Here is a 12352-nt window from a genome sequence, read left to right on the forward strand (position 1 = left end):
CGGCCAGCTGGATGGCTCTGTTGCAAAGTCCATGAGGACCTTGATTTCGGGCATTCCGCCACCGGTCTGTGACCTCTCTCTCTTATTGTGTGCCAGCTTGTCCTGCATGGATAGAGATGGAGAAAGTGTAAGCAGGACGCCTGCCGGGCCAGATGATAGATGTTCCTGGCCTGTGTGGGTGGTGAGTGGTCCCATGGACGGGATGAGGACAATGATGGTGTGTGTGAGAGAGTGAATGGTGATGTCCCTTGAACTGACAGTGAGTGAGGGCCCTGTGGATATGTGCTGGGTTTGTGAACGTGTGAGTTGGGAGTGATGAGAAGAGTGACTCACCCTTATGGAACAGAGATCATTCATCCTCTTGTGGCACCAGGTGGCTGATCTTTTCTGAAGCCCGTTGGTGCTGACCACCGCCACCCAAGCTGGATTGGTCACGTTGTTGCCCAACCTGCGGCCAGAGCGGGGGTAGCAGGTACAGGACATCCCATCGGGCCTCATTGGCATCCAGCAGTCACTCGAAGGACCTGTTGTTGAAGCTTCAGTCGTTTTCCCTTTGCTGGCCATGTCTCCCAGGCAGCAGTGGTGAGCTGGTGGTGATGAGTGGTGTACTGGCAGCTGCCTTTTAAACATGGCGCCCAGTGTGATGCAACAGTGGCATGATGGCGGGTGGGCGAATGAGAGCCCACTTGCCATGGAAACGGTGTGTTTCCCGGGAATGCATAAATAATGAGGCAGGTTTGGGACAATATGGTGTGAAAACCTGCCATTGTGGCTGTTCTAACCACCTGTTACCGCACTTAGTACAAATCTGGGAAAAGTCTGCCCTTTGTCCCCGTCACTCCACTGCCCGTCACTCCTCCACCCATCACTATTCCATCTGACACTCCTCCACCTGTCACTCCTCTGCTTGTCACTCTGCCTCCTGTAATCCTCCCCATCACTCTTCCTGTCAGTCCTCCTCTCGTTACTCTACTTCCTATCACTCTGCCTGTCATTCTGCATACTGTCACCCCGCCCCATCACTTCAGTCGTCTGTCATTCTGCCTCCGCCTGTCACTAATCCCCCTCCCCCCCCATCACTCTGACCCTCCCCTGTCACTCCAGGGCTGCCTCCACCTGTCACTCCACCTCTATCACTCCACTTCCTCCTGTCACTCTGCCTCCGTCACTCTTCCACTTGCCACTACTCCTCTTGTTGCATTCACTCATAATCCCACTTTCCAGTTTTTGCTCTGCAGCCTTGTTGGTTACAGCACATCAGGTGCATATTCAATGATTTTCCCAAATTCAGTGATGTTTTCTGTCTTTACCAGCCATTCAGGCAGTAAGTTCCAGATCTCCACTACCCTCTGGGTGAAAAAACTTTCTCCTCAGCTACCCTCTAATTCTGCTTCCATTAAATTGATGCCCCCAGTTGATGAATTCTGTGCTAAATGGAATAGGCCCTTCCCATCCACTCTATCTAGGCCTTTCTAAATTAAATCTAGATCACCTCAATTAAAACTTAAAGCAAAGTTCTGTGGATGCTGCAAATCTGAAATAAAAACAGAAAATACTGGAAATAGTTATCAGATTTGGCAGCGTCTATTGGGAGAGAAACAGAGTTAAAATGTTTCATGTGATGTTTCATCAGTTCTGCTCTGTGTTGTTTCTGCTAATTTTCCTGTCACAGAATTATAGAATCCTGGAATGGTTACAGCACAGAAGCAGACCATTTGGTTTGTCATGTCTGTGCTCAATCGCTGGAAGAGCAACTCACCAAGGTTCATGCCCCCTCTTTTTCCCTGTAGTTCTGCAAATGTTTTCTCTTCAGTAGCTCATCCAATTCTCTTTGAAAGGTTTGTTTGTATCTGCCTCCACAACACTCCCAGGCAGAACTTTCCAGATCCTAACCACTCACTGCATAAAAAAGCTTTTCCTCATGTTGCCATTGCTTCTTTTGGCAATCACATGAAATTGGTGTCCTGTGGTTCCAGATCCTTCCGCCAACCGGAACAGTTCCTTCCCAGCTACTCTTATGGTTTTGAAACCTTCTATCAAATCTCCTCTTAATCTTCTCTTCTCCAAGGAGACCAGCCCTAGTGAAACTCAGTATATATCTTCCTTTAATCCAAAAAACAACTGTTCACCACTATGATCTGTTACTTGTCACTCAACCAATTTTGTATCCCTGCTGTATCCCTGCACAGCTTTATGTGACATGCAGGCTTCCCCATGGTGTAGAGTGTCATTGGCTGCATGCACTTACCTTTGTGGGTATTGTATGTTAACTGAAAGGGACTTCAATCCATTCCATTCCCTCGATATTCAGCTACTGTGTGACCATGTAGAATGAAACCAGCAAGTCAGGGTCCAGTATTCTTTAAATAGTCATGATACCTTAATTCTCTGGCTGTCTGCTGCTCCATCTGCATTTGAGCCACCTCGATAATACAGAGCATAGCTACAGGGCAACAAAGGCTATCCATTGACCACCTGGTTCTTGAGTTCAGCATGTAATCCAGGCATTCATGGACAGTACAAGAAATATGACTGAGCAGACCATTGGGTGCTCAAGTAGGGCTTTTTATTCTTCTTTCGTAGGATGTGGATGTTGCTGGCTAGGCCAGGATTTGTAGCCCATTCCTAATTGCCCTTGAGAAAGTGGTAGTGAGCTGCCTTCTTGAACCGCTGCAGTCCATGTGGTGTAGGTACACCCACAGTGTTGCTATGGAGCGAGTTCCAGGATTTTAACCCAATGACAGTGAAGAAATGGCAATATATTTCCAAGTCAGGATGGTGAGTGACTTGGGGAGGAACTTGCAGGTTGTGGTGTTCTCAAGCAGCTGCTGCCCTTGTCCTTCTGGGTGGTAAAGTTCGGAGATTTGGAAAGTGCTGTCAAACTATATGAGTTTCTGCAGAGCATCTTGTAGATGGTACACACTGCTGCCATCGTACATTGGTAATGGAGGGAGTGAATGTTTAAAGTAGTGGATGTGGTTCCATTCAAGTGGGCTGCTTTGTCCTGGATGTTGTCAAGCTTCTTGAGTGTTGTTGGAGCTGCACTCATCCAGGTAAGAGGGGAATATTCCATCACACTCCTGACTTGTGATGGTGGACAGGCTTTGGAGAGTTGGGAGGTGAGTTAGTCATGGCACGTGTGGCATGAATATTACTTTTCACTTATTAATCCAAGGCTGAATTTTATTCAGATCTAGGACACAGACTGCTTCAGTGTGTGAGCAGTTGCAAATGCTACTAAACATTGTGCAATCATCAGTGAACATTCCCATTTTTGACCTTATGATAGAGGGAAGGTCATTGGAGCTGCTGAAGATGGCTGGGCCTAAGAAGTCCCCTGAGGAACTCCTGCAGCAATGTCCTGGGACTGGGAGGATTGACCTTCAACAACCACAGCCATCTTCCTTTATGACTCTAACCAGTGGTGAGTTTTCCCCCTGATTGCCATTGACTTAAATTTTGTTAGGGCTCCTTGGTGTCACACTTGGGGAAGATGGTGGACTAATGGTAATGGACCAGTAATCCAGAGTCCAGACTATTACTCTGGGAATATGGGTTCAAATCCCACCTCGGCTGCTGATGGAATTTAAATGCAATTAATAAACCTGGAATATAAAGCTAGTCGCAGTAATGGTGACCATGAAACTATCATCCATTGTAAAAATCCACCTGGTTCACTAATTCCTTTTAGGGAAGGAAATCTGCCATCCTTATCTGGTCTGGCCTACATGTGACTCCAGACCCACAGTGATGTGGCTGACTGTTAATTGCCCTCTGAAATAGACTAGCAAGCCAGTCAGTTCAAAGATACTTAGAGATGGGCAACAAATACTAGTCTGGTCAGTGACACCCATACCCCATAAAAGAATTTTTCAAAACTCAGTCAAAATTGACTTGCTGTCAATGGACTCTTACCTCATCTCTGGAATTCAGCTCTTTGCTTGGACTAAGGCTGTAATGAGGTCTGGAGCTGTGTATCCCTGGTGGAACCCAACTGAGCATCAGTGAGCAGTTTATTACTGAGTAAATGTTGTTCTATAGCACTGTCAATGACACCTTCTATCATTTTGCTGATGATAGAGAATGTACTGATAGGGTGATAATTGTCCAGGTCAGGTTTGTAGACAGGACATACATTGGCAATTTTCCAGATGATTGGGTGGGTGCTGGTGTTGTACCTGTACTGGAACAGCTTAGCTAAGAATGTGACTAGTTCTTAAATACAAGTAAGCTGAGGAAAACACAAAGATGCTGCAAATAAATAAATGAATAAGTGACAAGGTGACAAATATAGTATAATGTGTGGAAGTGTGAGGTTATTCCCTTTAGTTTAAGAACAGAAAAGCACAATATTTTTTAAAAGTGTGACACTTCCAAATGTTGATGTTCAGAGAGACTTGGGTGTACTTGTAAAGGGACACAGAAACAATTAGCATGCAGTAAAGGCAAGCAATTGGGAAGGCAAATGGCATGTTGGCCTTTAACAAAAGGGGATTGGTTAAGATAGGAGGTCATGTTACAATTGTACAGGGCTTTGGTAAGACCATACCTGTGCGCAGTTTTGGACTCCATATTTAAGGAAGCTTATACTTACAGTGGAGGTGGTACAGTGAAGGTTCACTGTGGTTTATCTGAGGTGTAATACACCTTTAAGAGACTGTGAGCAGATTGACCATGTGACTGTAAGACCCAATAGCTAGCAAAGGCTACCACGTTAGTGTTAGCCTGGAGTAAGCATGCATCTCTATTGTTTGTGTAAATAAATAGTATGTGCTTCATTTCATATTGGTCTCTGCGTTTGCCATATATTGTAATCAACTCGCCTGCTTACAGGTAAGTGTGCAACGGGTTCGCGAGCAACCCTTAGTTAAAACATAACAACTGGCGATGAGGCAAAACATCACCAGTCGACAACACCAAGGAAAGCCATGAAAACTCAACTGTACTGAAGTAGCTGTGCCTGCAGACCAATTGAAAATACATTACAATTGTAAACTCTTCTCACCATAGTTGTTGAAGCTATCACCCTCCAATATGCCACAAAATGGCTGCATCAAACCGTTTGATCAGACCACTGATGACTGGTTACATTATATTGAACACCTCGTATTTTTCTTTTTGGCCAACGACATATCAGGGGAGGAGAATAGGTGGGCAATCCTCTTGTTGACATGCAGCAGTAAAACGTACGGCCTAATTTGTAGTCTAATCAGCACCCAGTGCCCCAGGTTCCAAGAGCTTTGATGAGTTTGTGAATCTAGTGAGAGGCCACTTTCAACCAAAACCTTTGGTAATAACGCAGCGATTTAAATTTAATTCCAGGTGCCAAGCCCCTGGAGAGACAGTCGCTTGCTACATAGCAGCCTTAAAACAATTGACAAAGCACTGTGAGTTTGGGATGTTGACTAATGACATGTTAAGAGACTGATTAGTGTGTGGGATTAATGAAGACGCCATTCAAATGGACAACTGCAGAACAAATGGACAACTAAGCAAGTTGTACAATCTCCTTGCAAAAGCTGGTCATGGAGCAGTCACTGCTGGAGGCGCTCATAGCCCCTTGCAATGTCTTCATTCAGGTTTGGACCAGTCTCCCCCATGGTTCAAGCTAACAGCACAGCCTTGCAGTGCGGGTTAGGAGAATACCTGTGCCTGAGCTGAGAGCACAGCATGCAGTCCAGTGGGCAAAGCTGCCGCCAATTGGTCAGGTGGAGTGGGGTAGAGGAGGGTGGGGTTTCAGGCAGCCATGCAGCGCACTAAACTCTGGTCATCCAAGTCATGGCCAGCACTCTCCAGCATGCGTTAAGGGGCCTTGAGGCGAAGACAGAGCCAAAGCCACACACCTAACCATGAGTGGTCCCTAGGAGACCAATGCTAACTCACTTATCTCTCCCTTTCATCCTGCAGGAGCAGTATGTCATGAGCATGGAGCCTGGTGACCTAGCTGTATGCCTCATGGCTTACAGGGAGCGGAAACGAAGGAGAAGAGAGTGATGGGGGTGCCTGACTGCGCAAAGAGAGGAGCAGCACCGTCAGGAAGAAGGGGCAGCTGGGGCTCCTCAAGAGCTACCGTGAGCCATTGTGGGTCAGCGCCTAGCTAGACCCAGGGTGTATAGAAGGCGCTTGTCATTCTTACAGTTGACCAAGAACCAGTGTCACTGAAGACTGCGCATGTCCAGGGTACCAATTGGTCACATCTGCCTCCTGCTGCAGGATTTGGCGCCATGGGGACTTGGAGGGCATCCACTGCCAGTGGCTGTGAAAATGACCCTGGCTCTCAATTTTTATGCCAATGGCTCTTTCCAGAGTTCCACAGGTGTCCTCTGCAGGATCTCGCAAGCCTCCACACACAAGTGTGTTCATGAGGGCACACATCTTTGTGCATTTAGTCCAGGATCAGGCAAGCCAGGAAGCAAGAGCACTGGGATTTGCACAGATCTCTGCTTTTCCACAGATGCAGAGTGCCATTGACTGCACTCATGTGGTGCTTAGATCTCCATGGCAACAAGCAGTGCAGTATGTGAACCGCAAGGGCTTCCACTCATGAATGTTCAGCTGGTCTGTGACCACAGCAAATGCATTCTGCAGGTCTGCGCATGGTTCCTATGGAGTGTCCAGGACTTCTACATTCTTCATACGCCTTCCAGGGTCCACAGATCTGTAGGGTTGGTTCCTCAGGAGCAAGGGGTACCTGCAGAGGACATGGATGAAGATGTCCATGTGATGGCCTCAGACTGCAGCAGAGAGAAGGCACAATGAGGCTCATGCTGCAACTCGCACTTTGGTGGGGCAAACCATTGGGATGCTGGAAATGAGGTTCCAGTGCCTGGACTAGTCTGTAGTCACAGAGGGTGTCACGCATTGTTGTTTCCTGCTGCACCCTTTACAACCTGGTTGTAACAGGGGGAGGAGCTGCCTGAGGAGGAGATGGAGGAGCTGCTCATCTCCTGAGGATCACATCGAAGGTGAGGATGACGGCGATGAGGCCATCGCATTATCCAAGTGAGGCAGGCACGCTCAGGAGGCTTTCATAACCATTAGATTCATGGAGAATGATGATGAGATGTAGTGAGGACAGTCCTGACAGCCTCACCTTGTGTCTGTGACCATTCGATTCCTGTGTGGCGGATGGCAGCCCACATACCCTCAGTGCTCAGGCTCATGTCATGGAGATGTAGCAGATACCCATAGCCTGTACCTTCCAGGAAGATGATGATGACATGCAGTGGGGACACTCCATAGATCCTCTCAAACCTTATGTGAATGTCTGACTCCTGTCTGGCTGATGGCAGCTCACTTGCACTCTGTGAACAGGGTCGTATTCTGGAGATACAGTGGGGAGACTTTAACTTCTCCTGATCCTATGGTATCCTTCATGAGCTGAACCCTTCAGGACCACACTATCACCGGATATATATGCTGATGAAATGGGGGCAGTCACACCTCAAAGGTGCTGAGCACACAGAGAGAATACGGAGCCCTGTACCACTAGCCCAGGACATTCTCGCAGCAGTGATAAGCCCCATTGAGATGCAAGCCTGACTGATGTGTCCAGTGACTGTGAAAGCGCACCATTGGTGTGCTGGGAAAGTCGCACAAAGTATAGTGATAAGGCCCTGGACTGTGACACCTGTAACTTGTGCAGGAACCAAGCTTTCACTTCAGACTCAGATGAACACTGCTCATCGTAACAAGGAGCCATAAACAGGGAGACATTGTTGGGAGTTTATTTATAATAGTCAACATTACGTACAAGTGATTAACACCTGTGTCCACATGGTGAAACTACATTTTCTTAAATTCCTAACCATGCCACTATGTCTTGATTAACCCTCCTACATTCAAGTCTAAATCGTTTATATATACCACAAACAGGAAGGGACCCAACACCGATCCCTATGGAACCCCACTGGACCCAGGCATCCAGTCATAAAAACACCCCTCGACCATCACCCTCTGTTCTCTGCCACTCAGCCAATTCTGAATCCAATTTGCCAAATTGCCTTGGATCCCATGGGTTGTTACCTTCATTATCCGTCACCCATGTGGGACCTTATCAAAAGCCTTGCTGAAGTCTAAGTAGACTATGTCAAATGCATAGCCCTCATCCACACACCTTTTCACCTCTTTGAAAAATTCAATCAAATTGGTCTGACATGACCTCCCCTTAATAAAACCATGCTGACTGCCCTTGATTAATCCCTGCCTCTCCAAGTATAGATTAATTCTGACCCTCAGAATTGCTTCCAATGGTTTCCCCACCACTGAGGTTAGACTGTGGTGTTCAAAGGGAGTGAGGACCTTGATGCCTGGCACTCCACCCCTGGTCTGGGGCCTCTCCTTTTTATTATACAATCTTGTCCTGCATGAAGACAGATGGACAGAGTGTGAGTAAGTTGTATGCCCGGCCAAATGAGAAGGATGCCAGGTGTGCGTATGTGTGTGCTGAGTGGAGCCATGGACAGAATGAGGAAGCAATCTCCAGAGGGGATGAGTCCAGATGGAGATGTGAGGGCGTGTGTGAGAGAATGAGTGGTGACATCCCTTGAGCTGGCAGTGAGTAAGATGACAATGAATGCGTGATGGGCTTGTGAGTAGGTGAGTTGGGATTGATGAGATGGTTGACTTACCCTGGTGGCACGGATGAGATCGTACATCCACTTTCTACACTGGATGGCTGACCTCTTGTGGGCAGCATTGGTACTGACCACCACTGCCACCACCACCCAAGGTGGGTTGATGATGTTGCTGCCCTTCTGGTGGCCAGAGCAAGGGTAGAGGACATCACAGCAGGCTTCTATGGCACCCAAAAGGCGTTCCAGGGACGCGTCACTGAACTGGGAGGCTACAGTCTTCTTGCTTTTTGGGGCCATGTCTTCTGTGCAGCAAACCTGGGGGAGGATTTTCTCCTTGTTGGGTGGGCATGGTGGATGGACCTGGGAACGGCCGCACAATTGGGCCCTGACCACAATTAACGGCCAGCTAGCGTGAATTGCAAGCTGAAACACTCAGTGCTGCCTGGGTGGGAGGGGAGGAGGACGAGCGCTGAAGCTTGCCCTTGTGCGACAGTGCACTTACAGAGTGCTCCCTGAAGGCCCAGAGCTGCCTCAGGGAGCTGAAGATTTTTCACATGAAAAATAAAGATTTTTAAAAAATGAAAACATGTCCCCTCATGTGCCTCTGTCCCATGAGCAGGGACATGTTAGAAATGAGATTTAAAAATTTCTATTTTATTTTTAATTAACATCAGAAACCTCATCCCACCCATGGATGAGGCTTCCTCAAAAATCCAAAGGCCACTTGCCCTTTTTGTCAGTCTGCCAACCGCAAGATTGGATGGGCAGAAAAATTCAGTTCAATTAATTTATTAATGGGTTTAGCAGCCCTTTTAATTGTTGGCGGGCACGCTGCTGACTCCCATGTACGCCCGCCGACCGAAATATTACACAAGTGCGCAATGACATCGGGATACTTGCCCAACATCATTGCGCGGTATTTCACACTCGTGCGTGTCAGGCACGTGCACGCACACCGAGGTGAGAATTCAGCCCCTGAGCTGGAAGCACTGAGAGGTATGTGCGTGGCTGCACTTTAAATATGGCACCCGGCGTGAGGAAGCAGCAAGGCGACAGCGTGGCATGTGAATTGGATGTTGCCAACCAGCGGAATGGCATGTTCTCCATCAGTGAATAATTAATGAGGCGGGGAGGGGACGATGACATCCCGCTGTCGTAATCGGTGGGTAAATCATCTTTTTTCCTGCCTGCTACTGCACTTTGTGCAAATCAGAGATGATTCTTCCCTATAAGTGTTACCATGTAGCAAGTAGAAGTTTAAGTTAGTGTTGTAACAAAATTGGGAAAAAATGCAATATTAGTACAAATATAGGTGTAAAAAAATGAAACAGCATTAACTCTATTATATGAATCATTTTCACTGCAAGTGGTTATGGTTCTTGGTGTTTGGAATGATTTCATTTAGGTTGCGAGGTGGAATTCAGAGCACAAGTGGCAACACAAATAACAGCACATGCACAGATTTCTACATGTGCAGTCCACATGAGTGTACCTACATCACAGGGACTGCTGTGGTTCAAGAAGGCAACTCACCACCACCTTCTCAAGGACAATTAGGGATACGCAATAAATGCTGGCCTAGTCAGTGACATCCACATCCCATGAATAAATATTTTTAAAAATTCAAATCCTGATCAGACCCAAGTTTCTGATCAAGGAGTTCAATACCAAACAGCAATGCAAATACCACTGTGCTAAACTGTTTGGATGGGCCAAAAGTTGTTTACATTTACCATCAGTCCTGCTTATGATCTCATACTCTAATTTTAGAAATATGTGGAAGAAGCATTTTCTGGGATGGATTTCCCATGCAGGAGGCATTAACTCTACAGGCAGAATTGGCTCTGGGGTGGCAGGTTGGGCAACATTTAATGAATAAACAATAGTAATAAAAGTTAAAAAGTAGTAAATGTAATTTTGCAGTTTGTTTTAATAGTACCACCCAGCTGGCTAGCAGAAAAGTATCTTAAAGTTTATTTTCAAAATGTCAATTCACATTTCACCTGTGGTTCAGATTTTCTGGTCTCCAGATGTTCGAGTCCGGACATAGCCCAGAAGATGCATTTCGGGACCCCTTGGAAGTCCCCATGTACTGACTCGGTGGGATTTGCCTGAGAAGTTTGAACTTCCGATGGGCAATTCCTCTGCTCCTCGGGACCCTCTGAAAAAGTGTCCAACACTGGGTTAGAGTCAGAGACTTTAGACAGTTCCACGGTACTTACCTGGATAGTTACCCAGGAAACATCGGACTGAAAAACTAGCCGAACTCCTGGATTTTACCACTCTTGTGGTAAAAAGAACCACTCCAAATCTGTAACCTTTAAAGTAAATAATGGCTTTATTTAGGCATATGCTGGAGAGAGAGAACCACAGCCTGCTGTGGTGCTTCACTATGATATGAGCTTTGTAGCATATCTTTATAATTCTTATCTTCCTAGTTTTCATTAAAATGTTTCTCATTATTTTCTTAAGTAACCATACTATTCTATCAGCAGATGTTCCCATTATCTCACCCCTCAGCCTTGGGAACAGCCTTCAGTTCCCCCTTATCGTCTTCTTTTCCTGTTCAGCAATGAATGTCTGGGAAAGCTGTTATTGTTACAGCTGCTGGGCTAGCTGCCTCTGGAACTTTCCTTGGCCAAGGATCCCATCATGCCTAGAAAGACCTTTCCTAACTACATTTGTCTATTTTAAAGCTATTAATGCACATTTTAATATCAATCTTAATAAAACCAATTCATTTGTCCCACTTCGGTCCCTCCTTTTGGACTACCTGGCCCAGACGGGACATTCCCGAGACCTTCCACCCACCAGTAGCTCTAGGGATCCTACTAGAGTTCGGTGGGCTTCCGATCTGTTAGACAAAGTCGTAAGAGAACAGTAGGCTAAGTCCTAATGACCTAGGCTAGGCCTGGAACAACCATTTTATTAAATTGCAAAATCTTCATAAATGTTCCCAATTTTCCTATTTCCTTGGAGGGGAGCTTCGATTGTGGCGGATACCGGGGTAAAAACCTTTATTAGCCAACATTACCATCTGCACTGCTTCGGATACCATCAGTCTCTGGTAACAGTAAATACAGAGACTAAGCAACAGGACCACAATAGTTGCAATGGCTGCAGCCATCCTCCCTACTTTCCACTAGTTATACTGCATTCTCACCATCTTGACTGGATTTCTAGCTGAGTTTTCCAAGTGTCCTAGCCGTCCCTGTGCCTGGTTTACCTGCACCCTTCCCCTCATGATTGCTTGATGGCTTTGTTCCATAAACCTCTTGGTAGTGGTACCTTCCCACTGCTACCCAAGCCAATTGGCTCGGAGTGTCATCGATATTGAACTACCGTCCCATCATAGGCAAGATGAAAGTCCTCCACCATAAAGGAGTTGGTGATCTGTAAGCAGAAGGTGAAGTTATTGTCACACTCTAACCTCCCATGTATGGATCTTGCCCAGTCTGTCAGAAAGCACCACTGTATAGGTGAGGTTTGGATTGTCTTGCAGGCCCTGTCAAGAGGATTAACCAACTCCATGAAGGCAGAATCGATACTGATGGGGCTCAGGGTATGCAAGATGATATAATGCTGTGATTCAGTACAACATCCAGGTTCCTACGTAATATACCCACCCACTTTTTTCCACTCCAAGGGATTCAAATTTATATGCCCCCCCAGTACGTTGCATTTGCATGTTCCTTTTTAAAATTCGTTTACGAGATGTGGACATTGCTGGCTAGACCAGCATTTATTGCCCATTCCTAATTTCCCTTCAGAAGGTG

This window comes from Carcharodon carcharias, chromosome 2 (assembly GCF_017639515.1).
Source record: "Carcharodon carcharias isolate sCarCar2 chromosome 2, sCarCar2.pri, whole genome shotgun sequence".
Taxonomy (NCBI): Eukaryota; Metazoa; Chordata; class Chondrichthyes; order Lamniformes; family Lamnidae; genus Carcharodon; species Carcharodon carcharias.